The sequence below is a fragment of the Octopus sinensis genome, linkage group LG3, assembly GCF_006345805.1.
Source record: "Octopus sinensis linkage group LG3, ASM634580v1, whole genome shotgun sequence".
In the NCBI taxonomy this organism is placed as follows: Eukaryota; Metazoa; Mollusca; class Cephalopoda; order Octopoda; family Octopodidae; genus Octopus; species Octopus sinensis.
Window position 1 is genome coordinate 91,113,207 of NC_042999.1, and position 25,450 is coordinate 91,138,656.

The following is a 25,450-nucleotide window of genomic DNA, read 5'->3' on the forward strand; positions in this document are numbered from 1 at the left end:
GCAAGCTCACCGATTAACGGCGATTGTTATCACCAAATATTTTACACTTGGTGTGAAACCCTTCGATTCCCAACGAGATCAAATCCATGATGGTGCGGTCGACAATGCATTCAGACACTCTTCTTGCTGCATCCTAAACACAGCAGAACTACCCACAAAATATCCACTTTCCAAAGCAAAACCCAGGAACAAATTAATTATTAAAACTCTGCAGATAGTTTTAGAAGTATAAAACGTAAAGTCGAATTAAGTGGGATAGAAAGTAAAGGGGCTACAAAATCGTCTGAAACTTATTTTGTCTGACACTCTACTGCTTCTTTTATTACTCTAATGCTAACGATAAAAGTAGAAATATATGTTTATCCTATATTCAAACGCACTATAGTCAATTAATTAATCTTTCCTCACAGCAGGTAAAAGTCAATTTAATGCAAACTAAGATTAATAAATCATCGTTACACTTGGCTGACCTTAGAAGTCACATTGATCTAATTTTATAAATACTTTTTCATAACGTGAAACACGGATTATGGCGACAAAGAAACGTATTACATTTCTCAACAATGGCTTCATATTATCTTGCAGTTTTGCAACAGAACTATATATGTGAATCTGTTATAATACCTCAACTGATTCACATGTAAATTCCGTGCTGTCCCTTTTGCCCTGAAGATATTTCTCTCAAAACCTTAAAAATGCAAAATTGTCTCATTTTATATATTTTGTAATTTGTATTGAGTGTAAATTGAAACAATTGTAGGTAATGTTAGTTAATTAAAAATTAATTTATTATATCTCTCAATAATAAATTATATCTCTCAATAATATCGCTCAATAATAAATCTTATATCTCTCAATAATATCTCTCAATAATAAATCTTAGAGCGAGTTATAAACAGTAGCTGCAACACATCGTGACGTATATTTGCCATTTCAATATAGCTAACCCCTAAGGGTGGATGCTACTGTAGTTTGTAGCCCCAAGGAGGACATCTCCTCCAGCTGGCTTTAGACACACTTTCTGTACCCTATCAGTGTGTCTAAAGCCACCTGGAGGAGGTGTCCTCCTGGGGCTATAAACTACAGTAGCATCCACCCTTAGGGGTTAGCCATATTTAAATGGCAAATATACGTCACGATATTATATCTCTATTTTCTTACTTAATGATATTACACACACACACACCACACACACACACACAAACATACACACACATATAAGTCTGTATGTATATCATTTAATAAACATAGGATTTAAATGTCACCCACTAGAAATGTTGTGCTAGGCTAGTATAGTAATCGTACGAACTTGTATTTGCGTGTCGTGTATTATCTTGCAACACCTTAAACTCAAAATGAATATGGCTGATGGTTTTCTGAAAAATTAAACAGCACTGTATAGATACTCCTCCGATTATTGTAATATGAAAGCGTTAAAATTATAGTAGCTCACATTTAAATCCTGTGTTTATTAAATTATATTTATCACTTGCTGGATGGAGAACTCTTTTGTTGGTTCGACCAACATATAACCTAGATCTAGGTTCAAACGCATTCTAGTCATTACTCAATCGATATTCCTAAGAGTTCGCTATCTAAATCGCCTGACTCTTTTCAAAATAGAAGTGTGTAATTTGTGGGATTTTGATAGCTGTTCTTACCAGACCTGGTAAACACGAGGTGGATTTCCTACGGCAGTTCTTTCAAAGTGAGCGGTAAGTGGATTGTAAGATCGTAATACAAGAAAGAAATGGCAATGTGCCAACTAAATGGCTACGTGTCAAGACTGGTGGCAGATTATCTCTTCAGTTAAATAACATTCGCTGACCAATATATGTAAATGTTTACATACCTATGTGTGCATGTGTTACAAATTTTCGCGTTAAATTTCTGTTAAAATATGATTCTATCTCAGGCACAATTTAGATTTATGAAATAGAAATGAGAAAAATGGTAATAGAGAAAGGAAATTAATTATCCAATGAACATGCGTAAATAGTCACATATTTTCCACCTAGTTCTTATCTCTATTCTGTAGTCTATATCACAAAATAATGCATACATGTTCTATAGTTAGGCATACAGCCAGGTTTGTGCTGGAAAGAACTATAGTCGCTTAATTTTACTGGTTCTTGTTCTATTGATTTCGGAGCAAGGGTAATTAAGCTTAGCACTTGCGATATTTCGACTCAAACTTAATAGGTTGAAAATATACACTGGAACGAAATTTGTTCTCAATTACCTCCGCTAGCCCAATTTATGCACCTATATTCATAGACTTTTTATATATTCTCTAACTATTGTAAGAGGCAATACTGCATATTCTTGGGATAAGAGTTTGATATAATTGATGGACGGAAATTGCAATTAGAGAATTGCTTGTAATAGTTTTTCGCAGACATGAAAAGAATTCATTAATACAGAACCATAACAAATTGAGACATGGTATCAGTCATATCTTTCTGAAAATTATAACAGTTAGTGGTCCAAATGCATGCAAAAATTGATGCCTTCTTTCACATTCAATTTTCAGAGAGGAAATCAATCTGAAAATTTAAAGCATCAATCGCATCCAAATAGAACTACTGTGACGTAATGTGACATACTCCAAGACCTAACCCACACACACACACTCACATGCACACACACACTCGCATGCACACACACACTCGCATGCACACACACACACACACATACACATACACACACACACTCGCATGCACACACACACACACACATACACATACACACACACACATTGCATTGGCCTTCTGACAAATTTTTGAAAGCTTTATAAATATTTGTGCATTAAGTATAAAATTGTGTATTTACACATACTTTTTGCATATACATATGGATAATTTATATATGGTTTATATAAATGCACATTATTTGATATATTTAATATTAAAATACATAAATTCATATAAATTTACCAAGTGCTTACTCACAAAGCATTTGATTATTTGCTCAGAATGCTAATTTGTTTTACCTTGTAGTGCGTCCTTTGTAATCCTCCTAAATAGCTTACGCATTATTTTTAATAAATGCCATCACTGAATACTCATTAAAGGAAATGATTTACAACAAAATATTTGATGCCATTCAGTGCAATTCGCTAATAAACTATCATTAAGCAGTAATAGTGTGACTGTAGAACAATTATTTGGAAGAACTTTGTTGCGGATTTCTTTAGATTTCTTGTTCATAGTCAAGCATATACAGAAGTTTTATGCAGCCATTTTACCTGCTAGAAACAATATATACTTTGTCTACTCATCTCTTGCAGGGTATTTGAAAAAATAATGCTTTGCATATTATATGTTGTAATTATAATATGTTTTTCATTCATGCACACATATATTATTTACTTTAATTTAGTGATTCACACTAATTTTCGTAGTACTTATAGTTTTTATAAGATCTCAGAGTTGTTTCTCTTAACAGTATCAGATAGATATAAATTCAGTCACTGAGCTAATGTTTACATTTCCTTACTTTTTCCCAGCCAATGAAATAGATGATGACCTTAACAAAATCAGTACCACCTTTCACATTTCTTATATAATTAGGCAATGTTGATATATTAATCGTTACTGCATGCCCCAAAGTGGAAGTACGATTGAAGAAACTTAATATTTAAATTTGTCTTATGCTATACGGATATCATTTATTGACAAGATTCGGCTTGAGAAAGGTAACTTCTTCAAATATGATCTGCACTGCGTTACGACTCTTTATAAGAGAGAAGTATTTATGATCCTGTATGTGCAGTGAGCCTCAGTTAATTTTGTTGGTTTACGTGTTATATCATTTTTCATGTTGGGAATATTGCTTGAATTCAGATTTATTAAACAGTATTTGTTCTTTATTCCCCACGTCAGCAGAGATTGAGGAGGACTATGATCAAAGCATTGCAGCTGTAACCTTCCTTCCTTTCTGGGATTATATCTAGAACTACATTATCAAATAGTTTATGTCTTATTTAAGACGGCGGGTGTGTGATTTGAGTGAGAGCGAAGTTTCAGACGGCTTCAGTTCAATAAAAGCAATCGGTATCGATTTGGTTGAAGAGAATTCTGCTCCATATATGTTCACTTATCTATTCATTTTATTCTTTCAATTAGGCAGGGATGATGGATAATATGTAAAGTGACGCCGGAGAGTCATCTGGCACAAACCCATCTTTCATTTTAACATTTACTCTAAAATTTCTAGCCCTAACAGATAAGTAATTATCCACTCTACCACTATGAAAGCTATTCAATATGAACAAAGGAGAAGGGAATTAGTGCCGTACTCCCAATACAAAAGTTCTGCAATATATAAGGCAAAACATGTAACTATGGTTAATCCCATATGCAGAAAATAAATTGTATGCATGTATGTTTGTAATTATTCAGCTTATTTCAAAATTTCTTGCCTATAGAGAAAGAACCGGTTTCTAACTTAGATCCAAAGTTCCTTAATTGGAATTTCAACATCAACAACAAGGTATGTATGTATGTATGTATGTATGTATGTATGTATGTGTATGTATGTATGTATGTATGTATGTATGTATGTATTTATGAATGTATGTGCATATTCATATGTTTTATGTATGTATTCTCATGTATATATTTACATATATAAACATGCTCAGATATATTTAAGTGATAAACTTCTCGGAAGTTTTACAGACTTTTACAGTTCCAGTGATGGATTGGATCTGTACTCTGCAAATTAGCGTTTTCCTTTCTGGTTTTGAGAAGCCTAATTTCTCAAGATTAGAATTTAAGCAGTGTGTTGCATATCCCAGGACCCCAATGATTATAGGAATAAACCTGAACTTGTAACATTGATAGTGTAACTGAAGATTTCTCAATAGTTCAGCATAGGTGTTCTCTTTTTCACTGATCTTCAGCTTTATACTAACATCCGCTGGGCAGCTAATTTCCACAACTCTGCACAGTTTCTTTTCTCAATCCCAAATCATTATATCAGATTTGTTGTACTTACATTTTATTGAGGTCTTCACTAGTTCATTCCACCAGCATTCCCTTTTATCATTCCCATATTGTGGCTATTTATTTCTTTGTTCTCGGGATTATCCTCCCGCCGGATTTCATTATAGAGTGTGCTAGTTACAACGTCATGTCTCATCGGTAGATAAAACCGTGATGACATTTTCGGACAACTGCTTATGATGTGCGTGATATCTTCAGTGTGAACTCCACAAAGTCTGCATCGGTTGTCACATTTTACGGCTTTTCCCGCATCTCTATCCATTTTGTGCATCAGGTACTTGGTTGATATTTCCTGTTCCCGGATTGCAAAGTGGGAGGTAGTAATCTGGCTGTTGCTCCATTATAAACTTCTTTGATGATCTATGTTACTTTTATCACGCAGCTTTCTACTAACATATCCATGCCTAGTCTACTTCTCATATAGGCTCATCCTTTCATCTGCTGATATGTTGCAGTAGAGTCGTGCGACTTCTTTGGGTATGTATTTTAGGTTATGAGACAAAGAGTGTTACTCAAGGAGCTGCATTTCAAGTCTTATGATACTATCAACCTCATGTATGCACACTTGGTCAAGAGATACACTTCGACGCTTGTTGGTTAAAAGATGTTGCCGAAGGGTTATGATGCGACGTTCAAAGGCATCGATGTAAAACCTCTTCCGCCTTGTTTACGTTTTAGCTAGAGATTGTCTACGTTGCTGTTTATGTGGAAATTATGTGTGCTTGTTAGTATTTTTCAGGTTTTCACATCAATGGTTCGGATTTCATCAAGCACCTAATCAAGCAGCCCAAATACTGGTATAAGTACTGGAACTATTGTGGGCCACTGTTTTATTGAATACAGAGAGTTCTAAGGTTCAAATTTTCTTTATTCGACTGTAATATTCTTAGTGACACGTGTTTTGTTACAGGTACCATTGTAAGATATATTTTCATCCACCCCTAGATACCTGTAACATTCCTCGTCAGATACAGGGAACACAGTCAAGTCATTGATGGAGATGTTACTAGTCTGGTTGATAGTTTTCCCCCTTTTCACAACCATATAACAACATTTATCCTAACCAAACTCCAACCTACATCCTTTGAGAATGTTTGTAACTAGGTCATAGCTCTTTTTCATCTCATGCACATTCTCTGCATAAAGCTTTAAGCCATCCACAAAGAAACAGCCTGTAATTTTGGTATTTCTGTTTCCTTGTGAACCAGTGAGATATCTTTCAGACTTCCTTAACATGAATGACAAGGGGTTTACAGAAAGTATAAACAACCTCACAGAAAGGCTGCATCCTTGGAATAGACCTTTGCGATATTGCATTCTATCGGTGATAATAGTCATTCTGTTTAATTTTAAGATAGCGACCTACGATGAAGTCAGGTCAGCTATGATTTTGACTATTCTCACTGGAACTTCAGCAGGTTGGAGGACTTCTTGCAGCCATGAGTGAGGATTTCTTGTAATCTAGCGACATTGAAACTAAGTTCCTCCTATGCTGTTGCACCTCTGACATCACAGTTTTGTTGATTAACAATTGCTCGGCACACTCCCAGACTCCATTCTTCCCAGCTGCTTCTTCTCCCGTGATAATTTTATTGGTTTCATAATGGTCTTGAGGGAAGAGGTTTAAACATGCTGTGTATATCGTATACATTAAGATCTGGCATGCAACTGGCCGGTAGTTGTTTACCATGTGATTCTGCATTTGGGGATCAATTTTGCCTCTGCCAGAGCTAACCAGTGTAGTGTGCTACAATGAAAGCTTGCTGGTACAGATTGATAAGATATGGTCGGTAGAATGTTAACTTCTTGTACCATTATCCAACAATTAACTCTCTCCCATGTGCTTTTCCATCCTGGAGTTTGTGGATCACAGTTACAAGTTTCACCATCAATGCTGCATGTCTTGGATGCAACAGAGTTGCAATAACTATTTCGGATTTCTTCCAGCCACAGAGCATCTTGGTTAAATTCATTCTCTTCACTCTAGATTTTCCTCCAGAAGGAATCTATGTCTTCTCGTGAAGGAGCTTCCATGACAATTATTGCTCCACCTTTCATGTCTCTGGCTGACTGCGTTTAAATTTTTCATGTATTGTTCTTCTCTCGGTTATTCTCTTCTGATATCGGAGTTTTTCACTGAGAGCTCTTAGCTCCTGCTTCAGGGTGATCAGTTTGCAAGTGAATGTCCCGTTTTGCTGTCTCCAAATATAATTCCTATCTCCTTCTTTACTTTCTGTTGGTGGGACGTATAGTGATTTGCTTGTTTGTATGCAATATGCATCATTACATGACTGATGGTCTTCCGTAAATCATGTATGTATGTATTTATGCACGTATCTCTATATTCTCTCTCTTTCTCTCTCTATATATATGCGTGTGTGTGTATACATACTCCCTCGAATAAGCATACTACACGATACAGACACGCTCGCGCGCACACACAAAACACATACACATAGTTCGTAAATAATTATATACACATAATATTCGATAATATAAATGAAGAATATTCCTTCCACATCGAATACATAAGTTTCTAACATCTGTCGTACCCTCGTCAACGAGCAAATTGATATAACCTATATAGCAAGTCTATTAATATATGCACCTTGGCTTGTTCCGTGATGTTGATAAAAAATGAGCGATATATCACATTCAGGGACTATTCCTATTCATCGGCGAATAGTTTATAAGTGAAGAAGCTCGAATATGTCATATAAGGGCAATAATCATGAAAGTCCTCTCCTGATACCTTACCTAATATACGTTTACTTTGCTCACTCAGTTAAAAGAAGGTTCTCATAAATAAAAAGGTAGCGTAGTTCGAATATTTTTAAAACAAGTCTTTTCCTAGCCATTAGTGACGTAGAACAGCAAAATCCGTGCATAGACTAAGTTGCTTTCCCTCACTGGTGAAAATATTCCAGCTGTCATATACATAAGCTTTTGTAGCAAAATTGTTTTATATTTTAACATTCGCGTGTTAATAAACTGCATTATTATTGTTATCATGAATTCTCTTCATTCAGGTATATACTTATTATAATGTGATTATATTAGGAGAAATATTGAGAAATATGTATACTCATGTAGTAAGACAGATGGGATATGAAAGTGGAGAGAATGTATTGGCTTTTTAGATTACCACTTATATATACCTGTGCGTTTGCCTGCATGGGCATGAGACTATATGCCAATTTAATAATTTTTTTTATGTATATGTATAAAAAAATATATCTATGTATGTCATTATTCAGTTTTATTTCAAAATTTCTTGCCAATAAATAAAGAGCCGGTTTCTAACCTAGATCCTTTGGAATTTCAACATCAAGGTATTTTTGTATATATATATATAATATATATATATGTATACATGAAGATTTATGTTTTGTTTTATGTATGTATTTTCATGCATATAGTTTCATATGTATGTTTGTTTGTATGTATTTATGCATGTATGTATGTATGTATGTATGTATGTATGTATGTATGTATGTATGTATGTATGCATGTATTTGTGTATGTATGTGTCTGTGTATATATATTATATAGGGGTGTATGTGTATGAGAGTGGATATATATGTGTGTATGTTTGTATGTACGTATGCATTCATAATTTTATTTTCTATACGAGGACAACTGTATATTATTAAATCTACAAGACTTCTATTTAGATATTATACACAAACATACGCATATACATATATAATGTCTCATTTATGCTCTGTGTGTGTACGTGTGTGTGTGTCTGTGTGTGCATATAAATATATACACACTGACAAAGACAGAGACGGAAAGGGGGATGAGACAGATTGATAGAAATAGATAGATATTGGATTTTATTCATTTGTCATAAATCGCAACTCACTGGACCGTATTTCATTAAATCTCTTAAATAAATTAATATAATAAACATGTGGCTTATTAATCTTTTTATGTTAAAATGTCATGGCAAACTGTGCATCTGCAGAACATTTGATTCGAATGTTTTCTTATATCTCCGTTGAATACTTGCTATTTTAACGTCGTTTTATTGAACATATAACCCATGCATATTAGCTTTAGTTCAATGTTCCATCGTTCTCGACGATGAATATTGCAGTTCTTATTTAATGGAAATAGCTCATTCTTGGATTACAATGTTTTAAGCGCCTGGCTATTCCACAAACACTGGACGAAATTTTCAGAATCATTCTGTGTGACACTGTTAAAGGTTGATCATTTATTCTGTTGTCACCGTTTAGCCCCAATGCAGCTCTAATTGATCAAAGATATGAAGTGCTTCCTATATTCTTTTCTCAGCAATGTTGTATTTAAAGACGGCACCTCGTGTGTACTTTTTAAGATGGCTGAGTATAGTTTGAGGGAAATTTTGGTTGCTATTTCTGGCAGATTGCGTGACCACATTGATACTCCCAGTTTGGCAAAGCTCTGCCTTTGAATTAGAAGAAAAGTATGTCATACAGGCTGCTACATGATTTTCACCTTTTCAAATTCAACCATAAACCTTGCATTGATTGAATGCTGTCATGGAAGGCACTTACCAAAGAGCGGCATGGTGGGAGACAACCACAGGCATTATCATAGTAAGCGAAATTCTTATCTCCTTATCAAATATACATGTGTGTATATATGCATGCATACATTAGGCAAATATGCTTAGACAGCACACACAAAAGTTTATCGTTCTGTATTAGCAGAGGTTAGAGGGCTTAACAGTTTAGAAACTGAACAATTAACAAATACTGCTGAGTCAAATCTAGCTACGACAGACATCGCTAATTATAATTATTAAAAAGACCTTAATATTCATTCTATATACTGGAGTACTAGAATTGCTTTTGTAATCATTTGTCTAAATTTATTTGTTTAATATTTACTTGTGCTTTTAAAAAGAACATTTAAATATCATTATTGCAACAACGGAAATGGTGATTCGAATACACTTATACACATTTATTACAAAAACATTTGTAATTAAAAATCCAGGTTTTTCTTTTGTTTTATCGTCATGTCTCGCGTATAAAAACGTTTACCAGAATATATCGTAGACAAGTGTCAACTGTTTTATTGACTCTTATATTAGATTTCGCTTAGAGGATAATCTTTAATTTCCAGTGCAATTAATTTAATATCTAAAGAGAAGCAAACGTAAAAAGCAAACAATGATAACAGAATGAGAGTAGAGAGAGAGAGAGAGAGAGAGAGAGAGAGAGAGAGAGATTGAGAGAGAGAGAAATAGAAAGATTCGTGGATGAGGTTCTGTAATCTAGTATCAAGTTGAAAGTAAATATTTGCTAGACACTAATGGTGCTTACCTTTCCTGGAGTTTGTGGAGGGGGAGCATCTTAAGAAATTAGAAATAACTCTGAGATCTGTTAGGTAAAGCCTGTTAGTAAAATAAATACAAGTATCATCCGCGTTACGGAGGTATTGCATTACTGAATATCTTGCCATGATGAAGAATTCCGTAATTGAAAACACCTTCTTCCCACGGCTTCCATGTTTATTGACTATCATGTAACAAGGCAGTCAATAGGAAAAGGTTTCATTTTGCCGAATTCCAAATACTGGTAACATATTTACGAATGTAACGCTTTCATAACGTGAGGTCATCCTGTTTGATCAATATTGACTTAGATGCTGGGTTGTTCATTCTGATTTACTTCGGCAGATACGCTGAATATTATGTTTCGGTGTGGAGATCAGAAGAGAGAACGTAAAAAGTTTGTAGTTACCTTCTATACCTGTCGAAAATAATATTAGTTAAAAGAAAAACATTGATTTTCCTCCCTCATCACATATTTATTTTCAGTTAGCTCTCTAATGGTACATACGTTGAATATGTTAACACTAACTGAACTCTGTGTAAATCTCGGTTGACTATCTATTTTTCAGATGGACGGTTCATATTCCGTAGAGTGTGACGCGTGAAGTAGACCCCATTGCCAATATTACCATAGGAAATATATAGTTTACCAGTGTAAGCCACTGGTGTCATATATATACATACATATATATATGTATGTGTGTGTATGTTCGTGCATGTTTGTGTATGTAGGTGAAAAATACGATATGGATTCAGAGAAGCGTGCAGCAGTTGCCAGAAATCCCCTTCTGCAGATTAGGTTATCAATCTATATAGAAATCAATTACAAAGCAGTGTTATGCAACATTTCCACGTTGCTGTACATCCCCAAAATTCGAGTGATGAAATTATTAGCACAAATTCAAGAGGTATGAGGGGTGCACGATTAAGCAAATCCATATACACCTCCCATATCCCCTGACTTTATGTCATACAAATATATATATATATATGTAAATATATACATACATACATATATATACTCTTTTACTCTTTTACTTGTTTCAGTCACTTGACTGCGGCCATGCTGGAGCACCGCCTTTAGTCGAGCAAATCGACCCCGGGACTTATTCTTTGTAAGCCCAGTACTTATTCTATCGGTCTCTTTTTTTGCCGAACCGCTAAGTGACGGGGACATAAACACACCAGCATCGGTTGTCAAGCAATGCTAGAGGGACAAACACAGGCACACAAACACACATACACACATATATATATATATATATACATATATACGACAGGCTTCTTTCAGTTTCCGTCTACCAAATCCACTCACAAGGCATTGGTCGGCCCGGGGCTATAGCAGAAGACACTTACCCAAGATGCCACGCAGTGGGACTGAACCCGGAACCATGTGGTTGGTTAGCAAGCTACTTACCACACAGCCACTCCTGCGCCTATATATATATGTATATATATATTTATTTATTTATTTATATATATACATATACATATATAAATACATGTATGTATTTCCCGGTGGAATTTGAACTCAGAAGGTAGATACAGACGAAATGCACGTAAGTATTACGACTTTCTTTACTTTTTGAGTTCAAATTTCGCCGATGTCGACTTCGCCTTTCATACTTTCGGGGTCGATAAATTAAGTTCCATTGCGTAATGGGGCCGATTTAATCGATTGGCCCCCTCCCGCAAAATTTAGGGCCTTGTTTCTAGAGTAGAAAGTAATAAATATATTTATATTTTTCCTTTACGGTTTAATATTGCAACAAGCTGATTTTCATTAATTTGTGTGTGTGTGTGTGTGTGTATATATATATATAATTATATATATATATAGACACACGCAAACATTAATAAAAATCCTCTCCTTGTTATTTAACAGAGTGACTAAGAATATAGGAGAAGAGTAGATCAAACATTATGACGATCTGATACTTTTCAAGGACATTAAGAGTGAAAATGAACTTTAAACAGGAAACAAAGCAAGTCAGATTTATTCCGCTGGCAGCTTCTATGCTAAAGAAAAACGGGATTATCGGGGAATTATATTGATTATAGATATGCTAAACTACTACTACTACTCATGACCAACACTACCCACAACCACCTCCGGCGCACAAAATACTGTTGAAATTGTTCCAAAGAGATCAGTGAAGGAGTTATTGTTTTAAACATTGAATAAGTAACTCCACAACATCACGATACCTTCTGATTCTTTTATTTTGCAGTTCTCTCTGGCATGATGGTCATTGAATCAAATGTAGAGCCGTGATCTTTATACTTATATCATACCCGAGGTACACAGGAAGGATGCAAACTCAACACCGAGAGATATTGAAACACACGTCAACTTTATAGTACTGCTTCTGATTATATCGGTAAGTTATATTTTCTACTCTGTGGCACTTGCTTAAAACTAGATAGAGTAGGTTAAATGTCTTAACCACAGATAGAGTACAAGTATTACTGCGGGGGACAGGATATGAACTGTTGTTCTTTCTGCTTGCTATACGATATCCTTTCATCTTGATCATCTTCAAGTTTATCGTTCTTAAAGAAGGTAAATATTTTGCTAATTATCTATGGAGATACCAGCATTTTCTTTTTTTTCATTATTCTGCATATGCTCTCGCAATACATTCGATCATTAGATACTGCAAGTTAAACGCTCATACGTTATATACTGCTCAATTTGAGTATTCTGACTCACTCGTTTCTTTGCCTTTTCATCTCCTTTCACCAGCCATACTGTATCCAGTATACGGCCACTCGTCTCTCCACCCATACCTTCCTTACAAAAATGTCTAACATCTTGAATTTCTTCTCTGCATATATGTGCTTCTCTGTGCAACCGTCGGTTTACAGTTTATCCAAGAGAAACAACCATGACGATACTATTGATCTCGGGGTATTTCGAGGGTGATGGGTAATGGGCACCGCCCGTTTTGTAGCATACATCCAATGAGAAATCCATAAATTAAAGTTAGAAACTGAATTTTGGCATGGAGCCATTCTTCCATCATATTCTAGTAACTATTGAGAGAAAAATGTTTTTGTTAGCCTCAAAACATTGTAACCGTTGACAGAACTTCAACGCTACGTTGGCTCTCTAACTCATTTATCCAGTCCGAACCGAGCATGTATACTTCTATTACTACTACTACTACTACTACTACTACTACTACTACTACTACTACTACTACTACTACTACTACTACTACTACTACTCATACAAACTTCCATATATATGTGTACGTATTTACATAAGCATACATATACATACATACACGTATACATATATGTTCGAATGACACTGTTGCTACTACTACTACTACTACTACTACTACATCTACTACTGCTGCTGCTACAGTTACTGCTTCTGCTTCTACTGCTGCGGCTGCTGCACTACCAACAACACCAGCACCAACATAAGTGTTCCACTTTGTCATCAACACTGTATGTCACCGGCATCATCTCCTCAATACCGTTTATATAGCAACAACCTATATCGTAATATTAAATACAATACTCACCGTAATCATTATACATCTAGTGTCATAATTATAACCAAAGCTACATGCATATATAACAAATATAACACATGAAATATGATTATTCTAATCGGAATAAAGACATATCGACATATGTCCACATAGCTTGATATTACACTCTGGTCAGTTGGTCACAGATGCTGGATTATGACTAATCTATTGCACTCTACATACGTGAAACACTATTCCATACATTTTCATATTTTGGACTGACCTGCTTATATACATACACACATACACACATTTATACACGCATTCGTATAGAAATAGTATATGCATATACGTTTGCGTGTGTGTGTTTATATATATATGTACTCATATATGTGTATATAAATATATGTACCAAGATAGATAGGTAAATAGATAGATAGACAGATAATTAGATAGAGAGTTAGATAGATAGATAAGTTTCTTTATTGGCCACACAGGGGGCTGCACACAGATGGGACAAATTACAAGGTAGAGCTTTTCTTTTGGGGGATGAAAAAAACAAAAAAACAAAAAACAAAACAAAAAAAAGTGGCGTAGGTTTTCGATCAAAAGGGATCGTAAAAGGGAAAAAAGGAAAAAAAAAGAAAAAAGGAAAGGGAACAAAAGAAAAGAAAAATGAAAAGAGAAGAAAAAAGAGGAAAAAAAGGCGAAGAGGAAAAAACGATCAGTGTCATGATGTATGGTGTAAAGGGGAAAGCAGATAAGGTGTATCCGTGGGAAGAAAAGCCTACGAAAAAGACCACGGTAACCTCGGTCAATATTGTTATATGTTACCACATTTGTTTGCAAGTGGGTAACCCTCTGTTTTCAGTTTCTGGGTTCATAGGATTATGCTCAAGGTGGCTTCGTCATTCATACGTGCCATCCTTGCTACATTCACCCATCTTTTTTTAAAACATTCGCTAGACAAAACTTGAAAGATAGATAGATAATTAGACAGATAAATGAAGAGTTTTAGTCGAACAAATCGACTCCAGGACTTATTGTTTTTAGCGTAGTACTTATTCTAACGTTTTCTTTTACTGAACCGAAGTAAACACATCAACACAAACATAGATATATATATATATATATATATATATATATATATATATATATATATATATATATATATATTCGACGGGTTTCTTTCAATTTCTGTCTCCGAAATCCACTCACAAGGCTTTGGGACACCCAAGATTATAGTAAAAGACACTTGCCCAAAGTGCTATGCAGTGAGACTGAGCCCGGAACCATGTGGTTGGGAAGCAAGCTTTTTACGACACACCCGTGCTTACGCCTATGTATATATGTGTGTACACTATATATGTATATACATATATATATAGTTGGAGTTTACAAAAAAAAAGAAAAGAAAAATGAAGACGGGTGTGTAAACAACAAACAGATGTATTTATTTAACACTCGGGAAGTGAGAAACTTTGTATGTATGTATGTATATATATATATATATATACGTAGGTCCCGGGTTGATTCGGGGTTAATAAATAAATATATATATATATATATATATATATATACATACATACATACATACATACATACATACATACATATATACGTATCTTGCAAACAACTTGCACATGCAAGTGCTACCAGTTAAAAGCTCCGTTTATCGGAAGCTAGCAAGTGTATGGGGTCATCAGGGGAGAATGCGCGTCGTTTCGGGGCCTACCTCTCGACGGCATCAATGCGCACCGGCCCCCCTCACTGATATGAGGCCCCGCTTGCTAGATCAGCTGGTTATGAAGAACTCAATATACTTCTAGCCATCGCTCATCGTCTCTTTTTAACCAAATCCAGTGGCTAGCCTTCTCCACTGTAGATTGGATATCAGTCATGGTGGTATTGACTTTACGATGAGTTAGGCCTAACGTCGTCTTACGCTGTGTCCTACAAACCCTCTACATCCGACTTCGATAGGAAAATGTTCCGCTTTCCAGCCTGCGTCTTCACATTGCTCGAGGAGGTTTTCATAACGGTTTAATTTTCGAGCTCGAGCGGCGTCCATATTATCTTCGTGAGGAACCGTTAGCTCGACTATATTTACAACTTTCTTTCTTTCACAACACATCAAAATATCTGGTTTTCCGAAACTGGGATGGTAAAGAAAACCTGGCATCCAGGTAAATCTGCTGTTACCTCCCAATAGCCGTTCCACTTTTCATTTTTCTCAGGAAGTTTCTTGGTCTTCTTCTTGAAAAGGATCTGCTGACCTGGTCGCACGAAGGTAATGAACTCTCTTGATGGTACTTTTAACGATTTTTTCTCAGTGTTCCATCTTACTAGATTCGTAGTATATATACAGACAGACATCACACACATCGTATATGCTCCTGTCGTAGACGACAGATGACGCTTCCGCAATTTCTTTCTGAACAAACAAGACAGATACTTTGTTTACATTAGTCAAAACATTTGTGCTGTTCATTCCTTCCATAAAATCGGCATTACCTGTAGAGGTGCATCTGATGCCATGCCTCTGTGCCATGCATCTGATATCGAAGTGAGCGCAGAGCAACTGAAGAAAATGCAGCATCCGACCCGCGAATCGAAACTGCGATCTTGCAATCCTATGTGCAACATACGAATTACTAGGTCACGCATCCTCACTAATACATACATTCACACACATACACAAATACATACACACATACATACATACACACATAGATACACATACATACGTACATATACCATATACACACATATATTTATACGTGTATGTATTGTATCAAAGAAACAATGAATATTCTATTCAGTTTCTCCCACATACCCCAGCTACCTATCATCTCCGTCCACTGCTGTCACTAAACTGGCTCTACAATTTGTCATTTTCTTCTTTGCTCTTCTAATCCTTTCTGTAAGTGCGCGTGCATCAAACGTAGCCACTTCATCCATAGTTCCTCCTTCCGACAGCCCGTCCACCTGATCGGGTACCCTACAAGCTTTTATCATGCACTTGCATACTCAACAATAAAACCTTCCGGCTTGCTCTTGCCATTGAATGTGTTTCATTAATACCCGTATTTCTACACCCACGCTCTCAGTTTCTCCTATACGGTTGTTCACACTAAACACGTAACGATTACTCGCACACACCAAGATCCCACATCAATAAACACCACCACTGTACTTCCTCATTTTCCCACGTCTGCACATAACATTTTAAAACATACACTCTGATACATACAGCTACACACCCTCCTATTCTTCCTTTCTTAAACTCATTTTGTAGAACAGCATGCACATTTGATATTTAACACTACGATTCCCTCTTTTTCATATATATGTATATAATGACTATTTCTCTTTTATCACTCACGCTATTCTGTCTTTCATTTCTTCTGACGAGGAAACTTCGAGATGTACGACAGTTTCCTTTTCTACGAGGGGCGTTCAATAAGTAATGCCCCTGACCCACTTCCCATAGCAGTATAGCAACGAAACTTGGCACAGTTATTAGTCTTTTTCTACATAGGAGGCACCCAGAGTTACACATTTCTCCCATCGTTTGATGCGGCTCTGGAGACCGTTTTTGTAGAAGAACCCAGCTTGGTCCTCCAACCTCAACGTGAATTCAGAAATCAAGGCTGCATCATCTGGGAAACGCTTTCCTTTCAAAAACAACTTCATGGCTGGGAAGAGGTGAAAATCAGAGGGTGCAAGGTCAGGAAAGTAGGGGGGATGGGGAGGAGTTCATAGCCATACGCCTGTGCTTCTGATCTGGCGACAAGCGAGTTGTACTGCAGAAGGAGGATGCCTTTGCTGATCTTGCCCCGCCTCTTGATTTTGATAACTTCTCTTAATTTCCTCAAAAGTGAAGCATAATAGGCTCCTGCAATTGTGGTACCCTTTGCCAGGAAATCTGTCATCACTACTCCGTCCTGGTCCCAGAAGACTGTGAGCATCACCTTGCCAGCGGAGGGCTGCACCCTTGCCTTTGGAGGGGGTGAGTCACGGTGCTTCCACTGCATTGACTGGGCTTTGGTCTCTGGATCATCGTGATGGACCCAGGTTTCATCCTGTGTAATCAGTCTTTTGAAAAATTTTGACTCATCTTCTTGGCACATCTCCAAATTCACCCTCGAACACTCGACGCGTTCTTGCTTCTGGAAAGGCGTGAGCAACCTGGGAATCCATCTGGCAGACACCTTTTGCATATGCAAATGGTCATGAATGATAGTTTCCACAGACCCGGTACTAATCTTGACCTCATGGGCTATTTGGCGAATAATTATGCGTCGATCTTCCAAAATGGTAGCCTCAACTTGACGGACAGATGCCTCATCAATGGCAGAAGGGGGCGACCAGATCTTGGAGCTGTTTCCACAAAGTTCTGACCATGTTTGAATTCACGATGCCAGCGTTTTACAAGGTCATACGATGGGGCATCATCACCATAAGTTACTTTCATTTCATCAAAAGTCTCCCGTGGTGTGCGTCCTTTCAAATACAAAAACCGGATCACTGCTCGACACTCAACAGGCTCCATTTCACACTTGACTCGGTTCAAACACCTGTAAATCAGAAACCACAATTAGCTCAGAGTAATTTGCCACTTACTCTATAGAGATATAAATGATTGCACATGCAAAATTTCAGCTAGATCACACAACTACAAGTGGGTCAGAGGCATTACTTATTGAACGTCCCTCGTATTGCAATATTAAGCTAACACCAGTTTTATCAGATATCGTTCTTCCTGGGTTATTTTTTCTAATGTTTATTGCATCTATCCCATGATTGTATATATTTGTGTATGTATATATATATACATACACACACACACACACACACACACACACACACATATATATATATATATATATATATATATATATATATATATATATATATACACACACACACACATATATATGCAGGCATTCGAAACGTTAAAGACTTTTTCACTTCCCGAGCGTAATACTAATACATCTATTTGTTGTCTACATCACCTGTCTTCGCCTTTTGTTTTTTTTTTGTAAATTCTCCGTATATATATATATATATATATATATATATATATATATATATTGAGAGAGAGAGAGAGAAAGAGAGGTGATAGTGTTGATGATGATGATGATGATATTATTAGTAACGAACTACACAAAATGTACCCAAGATGCTCTGTAGAATATTATTATATACATTCAGCTAATGCCTTCTGCCGTTACTTCAAATTTCACGAATGTTTGATCAAACTATGTTGGTCTACAACGAAAAGCTGTTAATCATTATAAACCAACACAGACGTTTGACTGATAGCATATTTATTAAACTTAATTTAACGGTAGAAAGCATCGCACGAATACACACATACACACACTTTTACTTACATATAATAGTAGTGCTAGAAATGACTAATTCGTCGGTATAACAAAGAATATTATTTCATTAGAAAGACTCAATTAAACAGAAAATATTTAAAATTATAGACAGTTTTACTTATAATCTTATATACAAATTTCCATTAGATATGACTTCACATCTACTGAAATGATATGCAGTATATGTGTGTTTCTTTTAATGTACAAGCCCGAAAGTATTTTCCTCTATGTAATTCAGTTTATAAATCAATTATCTATATTTACATCCACTAAAACACAAGCGCGCGTGCACACACACACACACACACACACACACACACACACTCACACACACATAAACATGTAGGCTGATTTGTCATTTCGATATTGTACCTTCTTCATTACAATGAGGCATCACATTGTATTAGGGATGTTCAAGAAACGAACTGTCCCAGTATAATTTTATACAAAACTAAGGCTAAATTGAAATAAAATAAGAAATTTCATAAGTTGTGTTGTTTCATGGACGGGCGTATTTACACACGACTATCCATCGGTTACGACGACCAGGGTTCCAGGTGACCCAATCAACGGAACAGTTTTCTCGTGAAATTAAAGTGCAAGTGGCTGAGCACTCCACAACACGTGTACCATTAACATAGTTCTCAGGGAGATTCAACGTGACACAGGATGTGACACGGATGGCTCCTTTGAAATAGAGGTACTAATAACGTTTACCAGCTGAGTAGACTGAAGAAACGTGAAATAAAGTGTTTTGCTCAAGGGTACAATTCCGCCAGTAATCGAACTCACGATTGTGAGCTGAATACCCTAACCACTAAGCCGCGCATCTTCACAAATATAAATTCACATACTCATATATATAAATTGATAAAGGCATATGCATAAAGAATCTGTACCAGGTAAATGACTCAATATTCCCTTTAAAATCTTTAAGCTGAGAAGTCCTACGAGAATTATACATGTGAAGGTAGATAATCGAAAAGTAAAAGTAAGTATTGTGAAGTGTGTCTGTCACGTTTCAACATCTCAGTTCTTTTGCTTAAAATACATATATCTTAAAGCACAATATAGCTTTTTGCCTTCAGCGTTATTTGCTGTACAAATGTGTCCGAAGACTGTGAGAATAAAGACACCCGCAAACAACATGACTAGCAGCTGAAAGCGAGTATCGTGCGATTGATTTCACTTTCTTAAGATCGTTAGGCATTGCTTGCTTCAACTCTGACAAAAATAAGAAAAGCTATGTTCTTTTAAAGAAAGCAAAGGCTATAACATACAGAGAATTACGCGTACTTAGTCAGGAGAGAGGTAGTGTAAGTCATCTCAGACGATAATGAAGATAAGCGAAACTAAACAAGCGATGCTTCCAGTTGCCGAATCACTTCTGATTTATCCATAACACACACACACACACACACACAAACAAGCACGCATGCGCACACACACACATACACGCACACACATATCCACGCACCCAGGCGTACACACACATACATACATACATACATACATACATACATACAAGCATACATACACGCATAAAGTACGTATATTTAGACATGACACGTTTTCTTTCTTACCTGCACAACTCATGAACGTAAACATATTCAATTGAAAACATTATGACTTGTAAATGATTTAGTTCACATGCAAATAACATCTAAATTCATTTGCAAGAGTGAATTATGCCCATTGTAAGTTGTCCTAACATATTACGAGTTTTAGACTACAAAGATAAATAAATGTGTAAATAGTAATAATATGAAGAGTAATGCGACAAACAGTACATTTCTAACTAAAAATGAAAAGCACACATTACATTTGAAAGGAAACTAAATCATGTGCTGGGTTTATACTGTCCTATAATTATCTCTGTTAGAGCAAAGGAGAAAGAAAAAAATATTGAACAATACCAATAGCCGAAAAAAATCGCCTCATTATACATTGGCATGAAGTTACCATAATAAATATACAACCGCAGTAGAAACTCGAGAAAATTTAGGAGGGGCTGCATATATTTCTCACTAAACCTGTAATCTGTAAGCCTTTTGCAGACTTCAGCATAACATATCTGCTTTTATTAAAAAAATGTTTATATATATCACACAAGAGGCTTGTAAATTGTAGATAAGAGCTTAATTTGTATTTTAAACAATGTTTAAGCATACTTATGAATACAACATATTTTTAATGCATTGACATTAACGCATTTAATAAAATGTATAGAAAATCGAAGAATGGCAGGTGACGTTAATCTTCAACAAACACTACAATGTGTCTGTTAACCTTTGATAAAATTTTTCAGGTTTCAATCTATATAAATAAAATATATACTCGTAATTTATAAAAGTAAATTGATAATTCGTCGGTTTCAGCGATGGTTACTCCAGGCGTTGGGTCAACTGAAGTGCCCACTCATTGCTTTATTGTGTAAGTGGCCGAATATTCCACAGATACCTGTACCATTAGTGTAATGTTTCATCAGGAACAACATGAAACAGTCTGTGATTTACAAGTTCAATCCAGCCGATGGGCTTCAACACAATTTCCCAAAGTTTTCGTCTGTTAAAGGTTACAGGGAAAAACAATTACCAAGATCTCATATCCTGCGATCGAACTCGCAAACACATGAGTGTGATTTGAAGTTTTTAACCATTCGGCCTTGCTGTAATATACTAACAACATATCTTGTATCTCATCAGAAGAATTTATGTGCCTATAAATTATGGAAATAAGAGATGGAAATAAGAGATGGAAATAAGAGAAATGTCTATAAATTATGGAAATAAGAGAAATGTCTATATATTATGGAAATAAGAGAAATGTCTCTCACGACATCGGTCTTGTAAGAGCGTTACATCGGCAAAAGCCGTGAATGCCTTGGAGTATTTGGTTACGCTCATTAACATTTTGAGTTCAAGTCAGTCCAAGGCCTTCTTTGCCTTTCATCTTTCCGGATTGATAAAATAGTACCACTAAATTACTCGGGTTGTCTTTTTAATCCAAACTACTCTCCTTCCCCACAAAATTGGAGATCTTGTGTTTTTACCCAAAAGCCGATATCAATTCTTCTCTGTTGAGATATTTCTGCCTGCTAATTTGCAGTTACTACCATATTTACAGAGATCTTCAATGATCAGATAAACAAGACACTGCACAACCAGCAGTTCATATATTTACTGTTGATACGTTACACTGTAATAAATACACTTTACGCACACGGTCCATTTCAGCTAGGTACCATAGGGTGGTATAGCACAGAACTGTAGCAGTTAGCAGTTATTGTACAGCAGAACAGTTACGCGGTTTCATCTTTACAATGTTTCATCCTTACAACAATTTCTAATTAAAAAGTTATATATGATATTTAGTTTTATTTAATAAGAGATTCGTCCTTTTATCCAATTCACTCGAAAAGACCAAAATAATCACAAACCAAATTTATCTCTAAGCGATATCCGTAATGAGACAGAATATCGCCATAACTAGCTATTAAAACATAAATGGTTAACGTTAAATATCGTGATAACATTGTGTTGAACTCTTTCTACTCGTCCCAAGAACTGCTTCGTCTAGACCAAACGGAAGTATTTAGATTAGATAAGATCGATTTCAGTGTTATGAACGACAAAGGTAAAGGTCTACATCGCTGAATTTGAAGTGTTATGTCTACTCCGAAATTGACATTTAACAGTAGTTGATATATTGACACATTTCCAAGGGTCAGCTGCAACAGCTGAGACAGGCAATCTATGACAAGATAAAACAGAGACAAATAACTACCAATTCTTAAGTAAATAAGGAAGACCATAGGAGTCAGAATTCCTGAAGATCTTGAATAATTTTGGTTTATGTTGTAGTATGGAACAAATTTTAACCACAGTGCATTGTGACTACATACAGTCAATAATGGAAGCAGTATCAACGTGAAAGTTTTAGAAATTAGCAATTATCTTTGTTCATCCACTAACTTTTTTTTTGTAATTTGCATAAACACGGCAGTTAGATACTGATATATGGTGCCACTAGAAGCAACCAATATACATATTTAGGAGAACGTTGAAAAGTCAAATTGACTTCCTAAATTGGATTGCTATTAACCCAGACAAATATATAGGCAAAAATGAACACCCTGAATTGATAGTAAAATATAGGACTATTGTTTGTCAAAGCATTATGAATAAATTTTAAACCGGCTGTCTCAAAATAATTCTCCGAGACCATTGTAGTGAAACATAGTAGTGAATGATCCACTCGCAGATCGAAAGAAGGTTGTGTAATATGCTTCACAACTTTCGATACATAAAGCTACGTTGTCTTGAACTAAGGAAAGATCAGAAAACATGTGACAATATGTCATGATAACAGAAACGTTTTGGGCCTGTAGTTCATTTATAAATGAAGGATACACTACATTTGCAAAGTCCCTGCTGGAAAAGTTTTGGAAAATAGGCAAGATCCTGATATCAAGTGATAGCGTCAACAGAAATAGCGATACTGACCACGTACGGTTTAGGCGATAAGAGAAAAGAAACTTAAGATCAGTAAAATATGTGCTCAAAGCCACTGAGTTGTAATTCATAAACGTTGATTATGTTACATATCATTGAAAGATATACTTATGAAGCAACGGCTTAAAATATTATTAGTATACTATTTTCCAATGTGAAGTGACCTTATAAACAATACTATAATACTACCTGAAAGAAAATCTAGAATAGATGCATCAGGATAAATATAGGAAATATTACTAGTGGTGATTATATAAAGTTTTCGTCCCAGCATGAGTGAAATTCAATGACAGAAACAAGAGAGGAGTTAAAAGAATACATATATATCATCTCATGAATATTGTTGGAATATTTCTGCAGAAACAGATGTCATCTGTTCTGCAGAAGTGAACATTCCTTTCAAAATCAATAACAAAATATTTATGGACAAGTGCTTCGAAACTGCAACGTATCTATCTAGGCTACAAGTTTCCATTTGTACCTATAATTATTAGTACACTTGGCTACGTTAGTAAATAATTTCAAAAATATGGAATTTTCATGCAAAACGAGATTCCACGCACTTTGCAGATAAGTCTTTAGTGTAACAATATAAGTTTGCAAGACGTTTCTATAGTTCAAGATTTCAGGTTGTGGCTTTTAACTGCTATTATCACAATTCAATTAATTTTACATTAAATATACAACATATGCACTGTAATCAAAGTATGTTATGAATCCTTCAATCCAGATATTATACAAATATTATTAGATCTTCCTCTTCTCCAGAAGGAACATTTGCTATACAGTTAATGTTGTCTTTTTTACATCGAATATAGGTGAGAGGTTCGTGAACAAAACAAAATCAGCATGTATCAAACAAGTGTAAAGGTTAACTGCAGTTGATGCTTTGTTGTTATTGTCATCTTGAAACTATTATCACAGTGTTCTCTGAAGAGTTATGGTCGTGAATCTCAGTACAATTTTAGTAAAATGTGTCGTATGATGTATCTGCTGCATGGAGGAGCTTATTGTTTACTTTATACACAATAATAAGTGTCTTGCTGTTCGACTCTCTAGTTCAGGTTGTTAGATGTTTTCCTCTGGTATTGTTAATATTCTTGTTGGATTATGATTGTTTATTTCATTATGACTCTGCATGTATCTTCTTGATACCGCTAATTTGCAGTGATAGTTTTATACAGAGAATTATTGATTTTTCAATATCATTTATCTAATATTTTCATACTGTTTATAGCAATATCGTCAATAACTTTTATCAACACTTTTTTGCCAGCTCTTACAACGGTCAATTTTCTATACATAACTTCGCAAATTTAGAAGTCTTCTTAAATTGTGTTAGAAATTGTTTTTCAGCTGTGTGTATTCAAACAGACGTCAATTTTAGATTGATTTTCACAGATATGAGTGTGAGGTGTTAATAGTGATAGTGGCAATAACGACGGTCTATATTTTTTCATATTTTCATGGTTATCATTTGAGACGAAATGTTTTAATTCGATACAGGTATGTAGGATACCTTATTTCCACAACAAATAAATGCACATGAATGTTACGATCATCTGCCCTATTCCACACTATGGGTGACATCAATATTTTAAGCATGCTAAATATTTGAATTTCCTGTTGTATCGGGATTAGTGTAACTATTTGTATACATAAGAGTGTAAGATAATGACCAGAGTAGTGCCATCTGGCTGCATGACAAATATTCAAATATTTC

General features: G+C 35.5%; 1 protein-coding gene across 3 annotated transcripts in view; it reads left to right on the top strand.

Moving 5' to 3' along the window:
• LOC115209340 (small conductance calcium-activated potassium channel protein) overlaps positions 1-25,450 on the top strand; it is a 114,070-nt gene that overhangs the window by 25,088 nt on the left and 63,532 nt on the right. For 2 of the 3 annotated variants that reach the window (XM_036501157.1, XM_029777703.2), the window contains exon 2: positions 12,570-12,719. The exons of the other annotated variant lie outside the window; for it this stretch is intronic. The gene's annotated coding sequence lies outside the window, so the exon portion shown is untranslated. The remainder of the gene's footprint in view (positions 1-12,569; positions 12,720-25,450) is intronic. 3 annotated transcript variants of the gene reach the window in all.